Source organism: Rattus norvegicus, chromosome 4 (genome assembly GCF_036323735.1).
Source record: "Rattus norvegicus strain BN/NHsdMcwi chromosome 4, GRCr8, whole genome shotgun sequence".
NCBI classification, from domain to species: domain Eukaryota; kingdom Metazoa; phylum Chordata; class Mammalia; order Rodentia; family Muridae; genus Rattus; species Rattus norvegicus.
The window spans coordinates 46,753,394-46,772,885 of NC_086022.1; the positions used below are offsets into that span (position 1 = coordinate 46,753,394).

A 19,492-nucleotide genomic window follows, 5' to 3' on the forward strand; every position below is an offset into this window, starting at 1 on the left:
GTGTCAAGAGCCGAAATCTGCACGCATTACAGGGGATGATTATAGGTTGCTGACAAACTGAAGAGTCCATGCTTCTTCTACCATGAGTTGCATTATAAAAAAAAAAAAAAAAAGCAAACCAACAAAAACTCTCTATAAACCTTTCTGTCTATTTGTGTCTCTGAGCCCTGTTCACCACTTGCAGGCAGTAAGACCTTGTCCTAAGGAAATTACCTCCACTTGTGTTTCAAAAGGCTTGTAACATGTAACATGTAACATATAAGAAGAGTTTGAGAACTAAGTGTTAATATACCAAAGCTGGGTGGAAAGGATGCAGCATGGTCAGATCAAGAGATAGCAGCTCCCTTGACCAAAGCTACCATTAGGCCCAACTCAAGTTTAAGACATACGTTGTAATAGCTTCACTCTGTGTGTTATTTACAAGCATGTAGACAAGAATACTTCCTGATTTTTGTCCCCTAATGTTTTGCCAGATGCTGGGATGCATGTGTTACCACACTTAGCTAGCAAGAGCAGAAAAGGAACTCAATTCCTAAGCCCTGGCTACTACGCAAATTCAGCTTAGGGAACGCCTTTCTCCCATTTCAGGGAGCACATCCATTCTGAGTTCTTTGAAGGCTGTAGGTGACAAAGCCCTGGCTATTAGTGTCTGGTTAAACTGCTTTCCCCACAAACATGAAACCTGGGAGCAAGCATGTGTACATTAGTGTCAGCATTAACTGCTTGAATGGTGACAGAATGGCTAGCTCTCTTTAGACACCACTTCTGGGCTCAGGAAAGTGAGGAAACGAGGTAGCACCAGCTGCATCTTTTCCTTTAAGCAAGAAACTAAACCCCTTTCCAAAGGCACCATCAGATTTCACCTTGTACTTCATTGCCAGCGTGACAAACATCACGTGGCCATAACTGGTCGCAAGGAATTCTGGGAGAAATTTTTTCAAGCCCGGGGAAGGGAAAGCGGGAAGGGAAAGCTGCTTGGAAACAGGTGCTGGCTTAGCCAGCCAACATTATTGGCTACAGTGGTTTGGTCCGTTAGGAACATACCAGTAGAACTTCATCATCCTGTGTGTCACTCCGGCCACAGACGCTAAGAAAGACCGAGAATAATTAAAGTTTGCTGCAAAAGCATGGAATTGGGGGTGGAGGGCTACCATCTTTAGAAACTATCTGCTTCCATCATTTTCAAGATGTGAAATACTTTTTCTAGCAAACAAGTGCGGGTAGCGTGTAAAAGTTATACGGTGTTCACAGTCATTCCATAAATTAGATTATTTTTAGCTAGCTTTATAAACTAATATCTTCTGGTTTATGGCTAACATATCAAAATAATAATTTTAACGTCATTTTTAAAATCAAAATGAAATTTGTCCCTGAGTAGGAACCAGGAAAATTCTATTCTAGAAACATATAATAGAATGCTTGCATGTATAATCTACTTTTCAGTTTGTTTGTACTGCCTTTTCTGAGTCTTTATACAACTTTAATTGTTTTTGTTGTTGTTGTTGTTGTTCTGTTTCTCTATTTTTAGTCATAGCACTCAAACTTGGAAAACCTGTTAAGGCAACTACATGGGATGTAAAAAAAAAAATCCAGTTAACATATTGCTATGGAAACCAGGAAATAGAAACGGCACCCTAATCATTCATTTAGACAATTATGGTGTGTGTGTGTGTGTGTGTGTGTGTGTGTGTGTGTGTGTGTGTGTGTAAAATCCATCTATTTACTTCCTATTGAAAAATGTTATAAACTTTCAAGCTAATCAGAATGGCTTTTTAAAGGCCCGGAACCCTGTAGCCAGTAACACCAGAGCTTTAGAATGAGCTCCAGCCTTCATTAATGATATGATATTCAGAAGGACGGACTTGAATCAAGCTTGTTTGTCTGGAGCCCCTGGACATAGTGTAGACCCTTGAAGGAGATTTGAGAACTGGATTCTAACTCTGGCTCTCTTAACAGCAGCTGTGTGACCTTCCTAGGAATTCATAAGGGCTGTTTTATTCATCTGCAAAAACGATTCCATGCAGGACTCCAAAAATGTAATAGGAACTTTCCTTTTCCATCAAACGGAGGAGCGGTGAGGTAAACAGCTCTTGGGACTGAAATAGCTCTGTCTAGTGTCTGGTAATGTACTGAGCACACAGTGCAGCTATCGGAAATGTATGAGACAGGGACCTGTCACCTTCCTAGTCTTTATTCTGTGTGTGAGAGGTGCCACCAGCACCTGCAGAGTGGCCGTCAGTTGAATGACTCTCAGTAACCAGCAAATACACACCCCTACTTCCACTACAGCTCATAGGACTGTTGGAAAGAACTCTCATTCTAAAAGGCAATGGATTCCTTAGATCCTTTCACCTTATAGGTACATGCAAATGTTAAGAAGCGATTCTAACAAACGAATCTCCCTAAGTGAACTATTGCCCTAAATCTTTTCCAATTATTTTTTAATATTCGAGATTTGAACTTATGTGTTGGTTTTGTTGGTTGCTATTTGGCTATTTAATCACCTTGTGGTCATTCGTCTGTTTAATTACCCTGTGTCCAGCTCTGAGAAAAAGTGAAAATAAACCAGAAGCCACTCCTGGGTTAAACTCCTGGGGTTCTTCCAGAAATTCGAGTTGTTAATAGTAGGGGGATAATGATTACAAAATGAAATCTTTGGGACAATCCGTCCATGCACTCCCAACATTGTGACAATGAGAGCCTTGTTTCGGTGGCACCTAGATCTCTGTCCACGCGGGTGAGTGCGGGCCGCCACCGCGGTCGTGGGAGAGGCTGCAGCGCTCGGGTGCGCCGGGGTGCACCGGGGTGCGTGCGCTTTGCGCGGGTGACTTTAGAGCACCAGGAGGGGGAGACTCGGGGCCGCTGATCTCCCTTTGCTCTGGCTTCAGACTCCAGAGCTGGGGGAAGGAAGAGAAAGCGCGTAGCTGGGGAGAGGGAAACTTCTCCACCTAGAAAGTTTCACCTTGTCGAGGGCGGGGGTGGGGCGGGGCTTGAGGAAGTGCGACCCCCAGGGCTAAGCGTACTGGCTGCGAGAAGGGCGGGGACACCACCCACCCCCCAACCCTCCCAGGGTGGTGCCAGTCCCCATTTCGGCCCCTCCAGGGACCGCTGGGACAGACCTAGAGCGACAGGGACGAACAGACACGTGCTGGGGCGGGTGCCCGGGTTTCTTCGCCTCCAGCCCGGACGCGCCCGGGCGCCGCCGTTTGCCGGGCTGAGTCACGGGCCGGGCAGGGCGCGTGTGGGAAGGGGCGGAGCAGTCCGAGGGCGCTCGGCGGGGTTCGGCCCGGGCCGCAGGTGACCCGGACGGCCTCGCCGCCCGCAGCGTCCGAGCTCGGGTGACCGGGTGCCTAGCCAGATGCTGGGCGACCGCTGACTCGCCGGAGAAGGGCAGAGCGCGCGGGTGGTCCCCGGCCCGCTGACTTCGCCGCTGCGCGCTCCGGGCACCCCAAGGTACAAACTCCAGCCGCGTCGAGATCCTGCACCCACCCTCTCCCAGCACCTCTGCTTTCTTTGTTCCACTAAAGGAACTGGCTACCGCTCCGGAGGACAAGACCAACGAGGTAGGTGAGAGCCCGGGGGCTTAAGAAACTGAAGGTATGGGGTCGGGGGAGGTACAAAGTAGAATTGAGCTTGTCGCTTTAGGAGGAGTGTTGTTGACGGCCACCTGTGTGACTCAGGGGCGCTAGGAGCATTGGTTGCTCCAGGGCTGCTGTTGTTCTACAAGTTTCACCTCTGGGATATAACTCAGCCTTTACAAAAGGGATCGGTCACCCTGTCCAGGGTGATGCAGCCGGCAAGGTTTGAGCCCAGCTATTTCCTTGTTCCCAGCCCTGCTTTATCTGCCTTGCGGGAGCGCTCGCGGAGGGGGTGGGGGGTGTATTTCCCAAGGGCAGGTGTTTCTGGGATGGTCTGATTTTTTTTTTCTTTTTTATTCCTGGCAAACACACAGAGTGTGTGATCCATCATTTTCTATCCTACTTTATCTTTTTGCTGGGACTCAGTGGAGGTGAAATACATTATAACCAGAGGTCAGGCAGTCTGTCTAGTAGAGGTATAATTATTAAAACACCAAAGAGAGTACAATGCAGAATTTCCTCCAAACTGTGGTTTTCCATTTCCTACCTTTTATGTTTAGAGGAGCCATTTGCTAATTTGGCAGTTGGCAAGGGTTCTAGGGGCTCACGCATGAATGCCTGTCCAGTGGCTTTTCCTTTATCACAGGCTTGTGTTCAAAGCAGCTCTGGGGCAGAATGAAATATTGTCAACTTTCTTAAGCAAAATAGTCAGGAGGCTCTAATTGCCAAGTTAAAACGGTCCGTGACTGTGAGGAGATTGTAAAAGCTGAGAGAATATAGACAGAATTTTAAGAAGGCTGCTTGCATTTTGGAGCATTGGGTGGAGGTTTATTCTGTCGATTCCAACAGCCACACACACACACACACACACACACACACACACACACACACACACACACACACTCCCATGCAAATGGATTCAGAAGAACATTATTTTCCTTCACAGCTCAACGGTTATAGCTGACTAATGAATTTCTTCTGCATGAAGATGATCTGAAAATGATGTGCATGGTGTTTCCCTTTGCTACTGGGGCATAAAGTGTGCTTTTATGGGAGCAGCGTGAGTGTTGCCTGGATTATTTACAGGTGAAAGCTTTCCTCTCCGGTTGAAGGAAGCTTCCTCGGCTTTGTTCTCAAGTGTAGATTTCCACTGTGGAAGGGAAATGGGGTTCGGTGGTCTCTGCCATTCCAGGTTGTGACACAGTCAGGGTATGTCCCATCAGAGCAGATAAATAGCGTGCACGAGGTCCACATCTTCAGGAAGAAGTCCTATGGCGCCAAACGTGTGTCCCTACGGAGTGCAATAGGTGCTTGGAATTTTGTGGTCAGTTTTCAAACTCAGCAGGACCCCAGTCAATAGTTATTAACTTAGCCGCACTCCGCTGCAAACAGGATGGATTTATGGCATGTCGAGGATGATCAGGCAGTGCCTTTCCCAAGACTGCATTGTTCTTGATCATTGGCAACGGGCAATTTGTCCTACGGATGGTCTATGGGCTTTGAGACTCCGAGCCAGGGCAAGCTTCATCTGTACAATTAAAAAGTAAAAACACTGACGGGCAGTTCATTTGTAGGTCTAACATTTGTACTACGTTTAAGCCTATAATGAGAGGAAAATGACGATGTCCTCGGGAAGGTAAATACCCACAGTTTATGATTCCTAAGACCATGCAAACAGGGTCCCGCATTTGCCTTGAACTTTTAAAGAAAACGAGGGCTGCACCTAGAATTACATTTTTAAAAAAGTCAATTTACAAAGCTATCGGCGGAAATAAGCAGTTCAAAGTAGGGTGAGTCTGATTTTTCCCCTATACGTTTACGTGATTCGGGAGAGGTTTCCTCGGATGTGGTTTTTCTCAGAACAAAGAGGGGCTGACGCCCTGTGTGGCTGCCCAAGTGACCACTGTACCTATCGCATATTTAGTGAGAGTTGCGTGTTACTTTGCCCTGAGAAAGAAGATCATGAAACTCCGTCCTGAGGGCTCAGTATCTGACAAGATAGTGATCTGCTGTCGTATCCATATTCACACACACGACTAATCACACATCCAGACCTCCTCTCTGTACCCCTCCGCTCTTCATCTGTCACTCCCATTTCAGAGCTTTCTCGTTTCTTCACCGACATGAGGTTTAGGGACATTTAGGGATGGTCACTAGAACCATCTGTACTTGTTTTCTCTGTCCCAAGGAGGGGGGCAGGGTATGCATGGGTGTGCCTGTGCCCCTGGAGGCCAGAAGAGAGCATCAGATCTCCTGCGACTGGAGTTAGGATAGTTGAGTGAGCTGCTGTGTGGGTGCTGTGAACCAAGTTTACTCCTGTGTTAGAGCAGTCACCGCTCTTAAATGCTGGGCCTCCCTGTGATACCCTGTGGCCTGTTGTGTTGATGCCTGGAGCGCCGAAAGTCCTTATCATTGTCCCTTAGCAACAAACTGAATGCAGAAACCCAGATGCAAGGGAAGTAGTTTCCTTTTCCTGCCTGGTGTATGTTGCAACTCCTGTCAGATACTGAGCCCTCAGGACAGAGTTTCATGATCTTTTATTCTCAGTGCAAAATAGCATGCAACGCTCAAATAATAATGCAATAGGCACCGTGGCCAGTGTCAGTTGGAACCATTTTGACTAAGAGTCCTTAACACGTACTGAATCATGGCTGAACTCACACTTCTTTTTTTCTCATCGAAAATAGCAAAGAAGTTTTACTGTGAGCATTAGCTGTGCTGGTTCTGGGAGGGTATCAAAACCTGGGGAAGGGAAATACAATGCATCTGCCCTTGAAAACTTTTACAGTCTGATTGTGTAGACAGATATTACACATACAAAATAGAGCTAGAATCCATAATTATTAAGGGAACGTGAAGACCTTAGCATTGCTAAGACTGCTTCTGCTTATTTAATTCTTCATACCCTCCAAGCTGAGACCGGCTCATCCTGAGGTCTTCAGGGATCCACATCACAGGGAGCTTCGCTCTGCTCTTCCGCCCGTTTCTAGCCATCAGCAGAGGTTGTCTTCTGCAAAAATTCCCACTGAGGCACTTGTTGAAGAAAGACTCTCTCTCTAAACCCACGATCTATTCATATGCGTGGGGTCTTCCACCCCATTATCAGATTAAGAACTATGAGTGACTTTGTAATCTGCCCTCCCATCAGAGAGCCCATTCTCTGATATTTCTTCAGCTGTGTTAAATTGTTTAACGTTTATATTCCCCTTGGGTTTTGTTTTAATAAAAACATCCAGTAAAATCCGACTACTTTGCTTTCAAGGGACAAAATGAAGAAAGTGTTTTTATAAGCTATAAAACATAATTGAGAGAGAGAGAGAAAAAAAATCACACGTGTGTGGCATTTGTACCAGGAGGTGTGAGCACTGTAAAACTCTGGAAGTCACAGACCCAGGCGTGTGTGTTTCTTCCTGTTGTGTGCAAGTGCGTTTATATAGGTCAGTCTCCATTTTAACTTGCACCAAAATACGGGACTACGGGGCCATATAGGAATCCTGTGAAGAGCTATGGGCCAGGTAAATTATATCGTGAGGGTGAAAACCTGATTGTACTTCTGAGACAGCGAGGCAAAGAAGTTGTGAGGTTGGGTCAGGAAACCACAGGTGCTATGAAAGTTAAGGTCCTATTCTCTTAAAAATGTGACTGGGGACTTAGGATGCCGCGTTGAGCACCTACTAGGCATAGTGCTAGTATGTGATGCGCTGTAGAGAATAAAGTCCACAAGAACTGAGGCCTTGTGACACCCTGTTCAGTTAGGAGAGACAAACAAGAAATTCATAAGTAAAAGGCATTTTGTATGTTCGTGGTGAAGGGGAACGGGACTGTTAGAGATAAGAAGGATGGGAATAGTGGGGGGGGAAAGAAAAGAGAAGAGAAATGGAGATCTAGAAGCGAGATGAGGGAAGAGCCTCAATGGAGGATGAACCGGAAGCATAAGGAAATGGTGTGTGAACCCCGGAGTCTCCTCCACAGTGTCCTTGTGCTCTTAGGTTCTTCACAAGGCATGTCCCGCATAGCTGTAGCCAGAGCCTGTCCTGTAGGAGGTGTTCTTTACAAAACGCCTTTGTGGGCAGCTTCAGTCTCCGATGTGAAGGTACAAAGGTAGACCAGGTAGCCCAGACCCTTTTGTTTATGGAACACGGGAAACGAGGCATGGTGTTTCCCTATGTTTGTCAGGTCCAACATCAGAAATATTGGTCCGTTAGGTTAAGAAGGTTCTCTCTCACTTTCTGCCTTGAGCCTGGCCCAGTGACATTTGCGGACAGTAGTATTGTTACAGTCATTGCTGGTCCTTTCCAGGGCGACGAGCAGGTGCCAGCAATAAGGCAGTTGCTGGCGGTGTGCCTGTGCGCTGTGCACTCCCACCTCCCTCTCTATGTCTCCTTTTTCCCTTCGTGTGATGACCCTGGTCTGGATCCTTCCTTCCTTTTCTCTGTCTGGCCTATGCCCTGTCTGAATACTTGCAAACAGGTAGTTTAGAGGAATGAGGCCGTCCGTTTTTCTTAGGTACTGATAAAAGTTGCACCCAGGAGGACAGTCACCACTTGGCACCCGTGGTTGGAGTTGTCAGGTGGCATCTCTGAGTGTCAAGGATCAGCACGTGCTGTTTCTCTTCTGCGTTTTCAAGAGAAGCCACACAGCTCCCGGTTTTAAACCGCTGACTTGCTGTTTTTTGTTTGTTTGTTTGTTTGTTTTTGTTTTGTTTTTTTTTTGTTTTTTTTTTTTTGGAGCTGGGGACCGAACCCAGGGCCTGGCGCTTCCTAGGCAAGCGCTCTACCACTGAGCTAAATCCCCAACCCCTGACTTGCTGTTTTTAAAGCACTATATATCCAAGAGGGACAGAGAGACTGCAGAATAGATTTGGCCCCACGAGGCCTCGGTTGTGCCTCCCCCTCCCCACCATGCTCTCGCTCCTTCAGGTACTGTCCAGTTGAGCAACACACACAGCCGAGCCTGTTTTCTAAACAAAGTGCTTAGTTTTTTTTCCTAGACTTCTCAAAAAAAATTAATAATCTCACTGTGGAAAATTAAATCAAAAAAGAAAAGAGTACGTTATCAGTCACCGCCCCATTAGCATATAGTTCTCTAAACTGACCGGTCCGAAGGCTTTCCATCAAGCTACGGGCATTTCTAAGCAACGGGATAATCTAGTTACTTTGTTCTTACACTGAGGCCCTTATTTTCTGAAACCTGAATCCATCATAACTTTGCATGTGAACTTCATTTCATTTCCAAGTTCTCTCCTTCGGTGTAGACCCTCCTCTTGGAATATCCGCTCTTTATTTTGGATCAGACTGAATCCCCCGCCCCCTTTCTGCTTCCCCTTGCTCTTGAAACTCAAAACGTGTGCCGCCTTGCTGGCTTCGAGGGCCCTTTCAAAGCGACCAGTGTTGCAATCTGTTTTCTTTCCAAAGGAATAAAGGTTGTGTATCACAGGTTATGTAGGAACCTGTTTGCTTTAGTCCGAAGAACTAGGTAAAGCGCCTGGCTAGAAGGCCATTGTGTAAGAAAGGAAGATTATGGGCTCTATGTCTTCCTACTATTTTAAACACAAACATAATGATACTCCGTAAAGCAGTGCACATGTTAAGATCACAGCCCCTTTCCTGTTTTGAAATGATTCTGTGTTGCCTGTTGTGTTGGAAATCGGAGATAGGACCTAGGATCTCAGGTCTAGTTTTGAAGCTGTATGTTACAACAGCATGGCCTGGGGATACAAAAATGACTCCAACCGCTGACATTTGACATAAGGTATTCACCCAAACTCTGAGAGAGAGGTGGAGTAAATCTGTGTAGCAGAGTTAGGGAGGCCTGGGTCACTTCTTTGGAGGCCTGCTCATGTGGGAAAGAAAAGCCCCGCCAAGTTCTGGGTCCCTAAGACAACTCAAACTGACTTTAAAAAAATAAGTTTTGGCTTAGCTTGAGACCAGAGCATTTTCGCTCTTTGAGTTTTAAACCTAGGGGTCTTTTAAGGGAAATTTAATCCATGTGTTTTTGATTCGCTAAACCTTAAACCATTACCCATAAACTGGGTGTCCCTCCAACCTCTTTGATGTCTATAAAATCTTTGAAACCATGAAAGTACCCTCTGGTTTTTTTTCAGAAAAAAAGATATGAGGTTGCTTTTTTCTATGGGTCAGTAAATTGTCGTCTTTTAAAAATCTGGGATAGTGATAAACTATCAACACAGCTTACTGAATGGGTACTAACAGGATGTGAAAAACTATTGGTACCTTAGAGACCTGTTTCCCATGCTAATCAGTTGATGTCCTTACCAATGCTAAGGGAATATTTTTGATGAACTTAATCTTTTTAACACATGTATCCCAGATTATTCATTTTTTTCTTTTTGTCCCTTAGTAAGTATACAGTAAATAAATACTTAGTTGAGTGTTAAGTAAATGGTTTTTTTTTTTACAACCCAGAACCTTTTGCCTATTGCCAATCTTTGAATTCAATATCAATATCCATCTGTCACGTCTTAGAACAAGATCTATTCTGAGTGGGTTGACCTGTTTCGGCAAATTTCAAGAATAAGCCATCTAACTAAATATATGACATTTATTGAAATTCATTTTGTACCGTGGAGCAACTGCCTTGCAAAACGTGCTGAAAATAGGAAGGATTTTCTAAGCTAATTTGATTAAATATTCTGTTGTTGCCATATGCTTTCTGAAAATTGATTTTCCCTCTCTTGCTATTCCCGCCGTCCTTCCTCCCACCTAGACACGTTTACTGATTGGAAGCTATGCACAGAAAAGGAAAGGTATATGTTACATAAGAAGAGCAGCCAGTGGAAAGAGGATTAGAAAGCACATACCATAGTCATAAATTACTGTCATGTACAAGGGGGAGAAGGTCCCTCAGTGGTAATGGTGCTATTGGGTCTTGATCCAAACAACATGGATGACACATCCTTGACCTGCATTGTCTGAAGAAAACACCTTCTTGCTGGAGCTGGATTTCCTGTTTGTGTGTGGTTTCTGGTGACTGTGTTTCCCATATGAGCTCCATACGAGCTTTAAATACAGTTGAAATGCTCCTGGATAAAATGCCTGGTTGCTTTGGAGAGAGGGGGTAGGTACAGGACTAGAAAGGGCCATGATGTCTCCTTCGATGGCAGACTTGGATTTTTAATTAAAAAATTAATTTTTATATTATCCTCCAAAATCCTTCCTCATCCAGAGAGTGCAACATGTGATGTAGCAAAATTTGCTCATTTCTTTTTTCTTTTTTTCTTAATCATTTTATTCATTTACATTTTAAATGAAATCCCCCTTCCCAGTTACCCATCCACTAATTCTATCCCATCCCCACGCTCCCCCCCCTTTACCTCTATGAGGGGGGCTCCTACACACACTCACCCACTCCCACCCCACCCCACTACTCCGGGTCATCTAACCTTCACAGGATCAAGGGCCTCCCCTCCTATTGATGTCAGATAAGACCATCCTTTGCTACATATGTGACTGGAGCCATGGGTTCCTTCATGTGTACTCTTTGGTTGGTGGTTTAGCCCCTGGGAGCTCTGGCAGGGGGATCTGGTTGGTTGATATTGTTGTTCTTCCTATGGGGTTGCAATCCCCTTCAGCTCCTTCAGTCCTTCCCCTAAGTTCTTCTTTGGGGTCCCTGGGCTAAGGCCAATTGTTTGCTGTGAGTATCTGCATCTGTGTTGGTCAGGTACTGGTAGAACCCCTCAGGGAACAGCCATACCAGGCTCCTGTGGACAAGCACTTCTTGGTGTTAGTAATGGGGTCAGTGTCTGGGTTTGGTGTCTGCAGATGGGATGGATCCCCAGGTGGGACAGTCTCTGGATGGCCTTTCCTTCAGTCTGTGTTCCATTTTTTGTCTCTGTCTTACCTTTGGACAGGAACATTTCTGGATTAAAATTTTTGAGCTGTGTGGGTGGCCCCATCCCTCAATTGGGGGCTGTGCCTATCTACTGGAGGTGGTCTCAGCAGATTCTCCTGTTTGTTGGGTATTTAGGCTCCCAGGACTCAACGGTGATGACCTTGGTCGTTTCTTATGCCTTGATAAATGAAGAATTGTCTCTTTATATATTTCAGACACTATATAAAATTGTTCAGTTTAAGACATTTTGGGGGATAACTTTTATGCCACAGATCCAGAAAATCAATAATACCTGGAGTTGGTGTTGGGTATTGGATCACTGGGAAAGCAGAGGGGAATGATAGGAAAACGCTTGAAGGGTCAAGATGCAATGTATGTCAGAGTGTCCCATGAGGAGCCAGGCTGCCTGCTTGCCTGCCTGCCTTCCTTCCTTCCTTCCTTCCTTCCTTCCTTCCTTCCTCTTTTACAAGTAGCTTTATTCTTGATAACTTTAATATATTTTAATCATGTTCACCCCAAGTTCTTCCCCTTAACCCCTTTCGGATACACACCCACCTCCCTGCACCCTACTTACAAAAAATCTAATAGCCCATCAATTCTGATTCATGGTGTCATCCTATTAGGAGCCTTACCCTTACAGAAAATATATTCTTTCTCTCCCAGAACCTGTCTCTATCCATAGCACTCATCTAGGACACATTTCTTCTCCATCTAAAATAGCAAGTGTCTTATCTTGTGCAGGTTTTGTGCAGGCAACCACAAATGTTCTGTTCTCCGGAGTCTAGTGGTCCTGTCATGTCCAGAGGACAATGTTTTGTTCTGGGGCTTCCCAACCTCTGACTCTTATCTTCCCTAGGCATTTCTACCTGCTTCTTCCACAATGGTCCCAAAGCCTTAAGTAAGGGAATGATATAGATGTCCCATTTGTGGCTGCTTACCCCACAGGCACTTTGGCTGGTTGTGTTATGTTATTAATTCACTAACCACTGCGTCTAAAGAAACTTCTGTGATGAGATCAGATTGCTGCACTAAGCCATAGGTACAGAGATACAGTTTTAAAGAGTAACTTGAAAATGACCGTTTAGCAAAATTGAAAGCAGTAGGTTCACCATTTGAACCTTCATTGGGCAAAGGCTCCCAACTATGGGCTCTTGGCCAGATTTGCAGTTAACAGGCATGAATGTCCTCCTATGGAAGGCTTTAAATGAAATCGGAATGCAGTTGTTTACCCGTGCTATTTGTTGCTCAAGTGGGTCTCTCTTGCTAGTTACTGCAGTAGCTCACAGGGCTCATAGATGGGGAACACTGATGAATTTTTTTTCTTCCCCAACCAAGAGTATAGCCCATATTGTAAATTATTTCAGGGGTTTTGGGACATCTCTGACTCAAGAGGAGATGTCTCACACCTGCCACTGGGCTTTGTATTTGGTGATCTTTGTCTTCTGGGGTGAGCACTGCCCCATGGGCAGTGTAGACTCCACCTAAACCATGCAATGCGAATACATACAGGTGTGTATGAGACTTATAAAATAGATTTCTGTATTGCTTTCTCAGACATCCTCATTGTTGATTGTCCCACCCCAACCCCCACCTCTGCTCTCCCCTCTCATCCTTCTTTCCACTTACACCTCCCTCCCCATCATCCCCCCCTTTCCTCTTTACATCATCTGTGTTCTATTAGCCTTCTTCCTTGGGATGATGGGTAACAATGATGAAACTTACCAAAATATATTTTAGCCACTCATATATCTTCTTCTGAAAACTTTGTAAGAATCCATAGCCCGTTTTTTAATTGTTACCTTCATTCAAATGGGCAAGAGGCAGATCAAAGTGGGAAGTCAACAATGAAATCCTGCCCCCCCCACAGACACATATGTCAGGTTATGGGTAGACTATAGGCTTTCATTCTCTTCTGTCATACACGGCTTAATTCTTATAGAAGGCAGACTGTCGTCCGTATTATTGTTTGAATATGGTTGTGTCACTGAAAAAGTCCATGAGTAAGGAACCTGTTCCTTAAGGTGAAAGTAGGCTGAGGTGGCGTAGACCTTGAAAAGATGAGTAGAAGTAGAAATTACGTGGTTCATTGGAGCCTATGGAACATCAGTATCTCTCTGACCCCTAGCTCCAGATATCAGCACCCAGTTTAAACAGACTGTAGCGACTGTCATCTGACGTTCCCCATAAAATCCTCACCAAAGCTCCTCCATGCTCATCCAGAACTATGAGGCTTATGATCCGTTTCTCCATAAAGTCCTTCCATATTACAAAACTTACTACTGTAATGATCCTGATTTGAGCTGGCCTTTAAGTCTAGCTTGTCTTTGTCTACTAGGAGGAATAGCAGGAACACACGGCAGAAACACAGCTGTAATTGTCGGTAATTGTCTGCAGTCAATCTCTACACTAGGACAAGGTCATCTTTGCAGAGAACGTTGTTGGTGTTAAACCAAACAAGATTATAAAATTTTATACCACTTCCACAAAACAAAAAATTTAACCTATGGAATCATTATTATTGTGAACAAAAACTATGTGTGGTCTTAAGAACTATATCTATGGTCATTGTCCAAGGACATATCATGTTATGGATGTGAGTTAGTGTCCATTGAGGATGTATTTTGAAGCCTTTCTTTGGAGGTTCACTATAGCAGAATCCATGCTAGAGTGTGTCAGGAATAAGAAATTCATATTTTAAATAAATTGAGACAGTGATCTAAAGACTGGAGGAAAGTTCATTTTACTTCCTGTCTTTTTGTTTTTACTTCCCACAATCTTGCTTCTCTAAGCATGTGAAATGGACAGCTATCATCTGACCCTGGCCTCACATTGGAGCGTAAACCTCTGTCTCCCACCTCCAGGTAAAGGCCACACTGCTCAAGGAACCTGTTATTTCCCATACTACCTAGTTAACACAAAGACAGCAAACGAATATTTATCATTTAAAAACTAGAAGAATCTTTAGTTTAAACATTACACTAGTTAGTGTTGGTTGACGGGTGAAGAACTTCAAGCAGAAGTGTATATTTTGGACTTCTCAAAAATTCATTTCTGACTAGCCAAAATTAAGACACTTCTCAATTTTATTTCAGCCCGACTAGCACATATTTAGATTGTCCCTTGACATCTGTATGTCAAAGCCCAGTGAGCTTAAGCACTGTTTTTTGAGGTGCTTTTTTAAAAATGCTGTTTAAGTCACCAGAGAAGTACAGATAAAATCCCGGCAGTCTCCCTAATGTCGTGAAAGGTGACAGCTCTTGAATCTGTGTCATAAGTTGATTAATTACTTTCCAACTGCTATTAAACACTCTAAGTGAATAACTAGACTGGAATTCAGGATCAAGGCTCCCTCCCAATTCCTAAAGGGTTTTATTTTTCAGAGTTAGACAACCATTAGATCATTATATCTGATTCATTTCTTCAAGACCTTTAGGTCGCTGCCTTTATTGAAGAGAGAAGAGTGTCTGTTTTGATGTTTTCTTTCTCCAGAAGTTATTTCTTCCAGATTTTGATAAATCTGATTCTGAAACAATAATAATAATAATCAGAGGCTGACATTTTTTCTTAATAAAGGCTCAGGGAGCTGATGGATTATGTAAACATGAGGAATTTTCTACAGCGGTCATAATCAGGTAGCCATCTTCTTCTCAACTCAGCCTGCTCACTCAGTGGGAATGGCCACAAAGGGCTTTTAGATGAGAGCATCCTGGGGCTGGGGATTTAGCTCAGTGGTAGAGCGCTTACCTAGGAAGCGCAAGGCCCTGGGTTCGGTCCCCAGCTCTGAAAAAAAAAGAGCCAAAAAAAAAAAAAAAAAGAAAGAAAGAAAAAAAGATGAGAGCATCCTGAGAGCTTTGTCCAGTCCATAGAACGAGTTCTTCTACAGGTCTCTGACCCGTCTTCCCCCCGGCCCACTGCGATGACTGCAAGCTCTCACCATGCTCTCAAGTCCTTGCTTGTTCTCAGCCTTCCTTGGTCTCAGTGTAAGGTCTCCTTTTACAGACGGAGAGTAACAGAAATGCATTCAGGCTCCACGTCACTCATTATTACGTCCTCGAGTATGTCTCAGGGAATGAAGTGCTCTTTTCAACCTATGATCCTGAACCCACTCTCCCCCACACCTTTGATCACCTTGCTCTGCCTGCCCTGTCCTTCTTTTGCCCCCTCCCCTCCCATTGTTAAAGTCTCCTTAGCCATTTTTCATTCAGCTGCTGCCTCAGAAAAGGAATAAAGCGCAGACGCAAGGCAGGCTGATAGGATCTTGAAGCCACAGTTGTCCAAGTAGTCACTCAGACTCGTCTTATCTTTTAAGTAAGAGTTCTCGAAAAATACACGCCTAACCTGTTTTCTCTACTTTCCTATTCATGCCCTAGTTCATTTTGCTCAAGTAGTCACCTCCCTATGGCCACGAAAGTCTCCTTGTTGCCAAAGCTAATGAACGTTTGTTTTATCCCTACCCTCTTCCATGTGGAATACTCTACGGTCCATATGTATGTTTAATTTCTTCCCTCCCTCTCAAAAGTTCTGCCTTAGCATTGAAAAATCATTCAGGCTTGGCTGGGCCTCTATGTCTCCAAGTTTCCTCTGTTCACGACTTTTCTTTATACCTTTGGAATAAAGGCAGTGCTAGTCCTTATCTGAAAAGGGAGGGATCGGAAAGGTTTCGAATTTTAGAATTTTCCTTAAGATTCTAGAATATCTGCATAGACTCTGCTAGCTGAGTGTCCCGGGTGAATATCAAAAATTGAAAAAATGCTCCAAAATTCAAAACTCAAATGTGCAGGTACTTGAAGGATGGCAGACTTTAGAGAAGTGTGCATTCTTGATTTTTAGATTATAGATATTTAGCCTGCATAAAGTCTAAGTGTCCTGCGCTCTTCTAAGGTGGTGACTTTTTGTTAAACTATAGAAACAAAATAAGCAGATTTTCTGTTTAGGAAAAAAAAATGTCTCTTGTACATTGTGGAATAGAGTCACAAGACAAGAGAGGAACCTGGAGCAACACAGGTAAGAAATGGCACTACCTGGAAATGTAAGACACATACGTCTATAATACTCACCTCTGGGAGAGCAGCATGATGGCTCGAACTCCTGGGAGATGTGAGACACTGATCTGTGGTCCAGACTGGAGAGCAGGTGTCATGATCTGAGCGCAGGCGCCACAACTATCGCCAACTGCTCTCTTGGCTTGACTGACTCATCCTGTTTGTCCGGCCTGTTAGCTTTTTTGGCCCCAGTCTTCGGTTCTCCATGTCTTATCACCGATGCTTTGTTCCTTTTAGATCATATTCTTGACTTGTTGTTGTACGAAAATGCAGAACAGAGAGCAACTTAAGGGAGAAGGGGGCCATTTTGGTTGGGGGTTGGGAGGGTTAGCGGGTTGCGGCAGTACAGCCCGGGGTGGCAGACAACGTGAGGCTCATGTTCAAGAAGCAGAGAGCAGTGGATCCCAGTCCTCAGCTTGCTTTCTCCTATTTCCCTTTCTAGTTTATCTGTACCACACTTGGGTAGTCTTTTCTCCCCAGTTCTACCTTTCTGGGAACACACAAACATAAGCAGAAGTATATCTCCTAAGTGCTTCCAAACCCAAGCAAGATGACCCTGAAGATTAACCATCCTGGCCTTCTCACCCAACCCTCCCTTACACTCCGTCTACATGCTGACAGCTTCTCAACGTAAGTCTCAGCCTAGGCCTTCATCCTTCATTCTAAGACTCCCACCACATGCCCAGCAACTCTTGGTCACTTGCATAGTAATTCAGCTGTCCACACAACACAACCACACGGATTTACCCACACCCCCGCCAAACTTCTGGTCTCCTTGAATCCCGCTGGTTTTTCTAACCCCTTCTGTCAGTAATTGGGAAAACAAATTTCCTTATTATAAAATCTATAATCTTTTTTTTTAAACTTACATCCCTGATATTTGAATTCCATTCTCTCAGTCTTCAAAATATAACCACAATTCAGGACTTCGGCTGGAAGGAAACGTATTGTTTCTGTCACTGTTGAACTGCATAAGCAGTCTGCCACTGGCTTCATTGCCTCCCCCTTATGCCATACAACCCCTTTCTACCAGCAGTCCTCTCTCACACACACACTAAAGGGATTCTACTCCAGTATAAGCACTCTTTCAATCTGTACCTTGTGTGGGTCTCTCCTCTTAGTCCAACAAAAGCCAGAATCTCATAGTGACCTGCAAAGGCTCTACTATTCCAATTCTTTGTCTTCCCAGACCTCATCTTTTGGATGCCAAGACTTAGCAGATTAACTCACCTACTATGTCTCTTGCTCATTCCTCTTCTCTCTGCTCAGAAGTCTCTTTTCATGTGTCATTTGGTTGCATTCTCCCTTCCACAACCTTTTTCACAGATTTTCAAAGCCACAGGCTTCTCCCTGTCCCCTTCCTCGACACAGTCCAGATATCCAGACTATCAGCTTCTACTATACTCTACCTACATCCAGCATGCCTGTGTGTATTGTCGCCTGAATACCCCTGCTAGGAAGTGCTTTCCAGAAGAACTGGACTGTTTGTCTGTTCACTGATGTACGCCAAACACATAGTAGGGCCTAAATGAACATGGACTGAATTCAATCTCAGTAGATGTTGGACAGGCAAAACTAGTGCTAGGGAGATGGACTCTTATACCATCTGCTGATGAAGGTAAGAAGATGGATACTAAACTAGGGAGTCCTCACTTTTTTCTCCTTGGTCCTCACCTATGCTTGTGCCTACATAGTCGAATGCTCTCACAGCCTTTGGCTCCTTCTCACTTCAATCTCACCATATGGTCATTAAAATGGGATATATGTACTAATTGCTATAGCCATCGACTCCCACCCACAGACAGAATGAAGAGCCTTCAACAGGCAGGAGAGGCTCTCTGTGAATGCTACTTGGCAGTTTCGACCATGCTAGGCTCTCTCACACCACAGCACTGTATTCAGGAAAGCCCTATACCCTGTCCTCAAGATGTCTGTGTATGAGTCCTCATTACACAAAGTGCCTGTGCCCTTAGCTGTCTGATCATGTCATTTACCTTCAAGATGCAGCTCAATCCATCGCCATTTGAATCACCTTTAGCTTCTTCTCTCCATGTGCTCTTTTCCTCCTATGACAACATTGCTAGGGGTGAGATGGGGAATGGGATTCCCAGTCATTTTGACAGTAGCTCTTAAGTGAAAAAAGCCATTTAAAGAGACCATTTCCTCCTCTCGCTCTTCCTTTCTTTTCCTCAAACACAGATCTTACACACTCACAGTAGCATGATTACACACACACACACACACACACACACCCCTGAGTTATTTTCTTTTCCATTGATCAGTTATATAAATGCAGTGCTGAGCACAGTTGTTTTTAAGTTGTCCTAACCTTTAGGTTTATTGATTTTTTTTTTCTTCAAGCATCCAAGGTGTTTACTGGATGTTAGAAATAGGATTTCATATTTACTTCTCTGTCCTGTCCTGATTTCTTAGCCCTTCTCTGCTCATTTGAAGATATTTAATTTTCATTTTGTAGATAATGTGCTTGGTTCTTTGTTTTCTGATGATGCCCTGATCTCAACATGTGTCCATGCTTTTGATTTTTGTCCCAACATAATTGCATTATTTTCACCCGTGAAAGTCCTCACCTGTAGAAAAATACAGCTCAGCTTGGTTGTTCCATCCATTCATAGCCTTCTCACAATTTCTACGATGCCGAGACAAGAAACTATTGTGTACTTCAGCTTCAAAGCCCAGGCCTAATTCATTCAGTTTCTGAGTCTGCTTGTTCATGTTAACTTCCCAGGGAACATTCTCAGATGTGAGCAACACGGAGTTCAGAATTGAAAAGAGAATTAGTCAGAAAGGTCCACCTGATACAACCCTCGTGCCTCCACCATTGCCCCATTTCTTACTCACATGGTTTCCCTTTCCTTATGACAGAGCCACCATGACAAAACTGGGTCTACTCACTGTCTGTTTCCCTGTGCAGCTGTTTAACTTTTGCCTTCCGAAAACCCAGAGGAAATGGATCAGCCAATAGTGTTGCGTGACTATAATCCTAGCACTAGGAAGCAAAGA

The 19,492-nt window shown here is 44.3% G+C and overlaps 1 protein-coding gene across 2 annotated transcripts in view; it reads left to right on the forward strand.

Annotated features, from left to right (window-relative positions):
• The first annotated feature begins 3,429 nt into the window (after nt 1-3,429).
• Nucleotides 3,430-19,492, forward strand: part of Met (MET proto-oncogene, receptor tyrosine kinase) — a 107,219-nt gene continuing 91,156 nt past the window's right edge. For both annotated transcript variants that reach the window (XM_006236129.5, XM_039107024.2), the window contains exon 1: nt 3,430-3,563. The gene's annotated coding sequence lies outside the window, so the exon portion shown is untranslated. The remainder of the gene's footprint in view (nt 3,564-19,492) is intronic.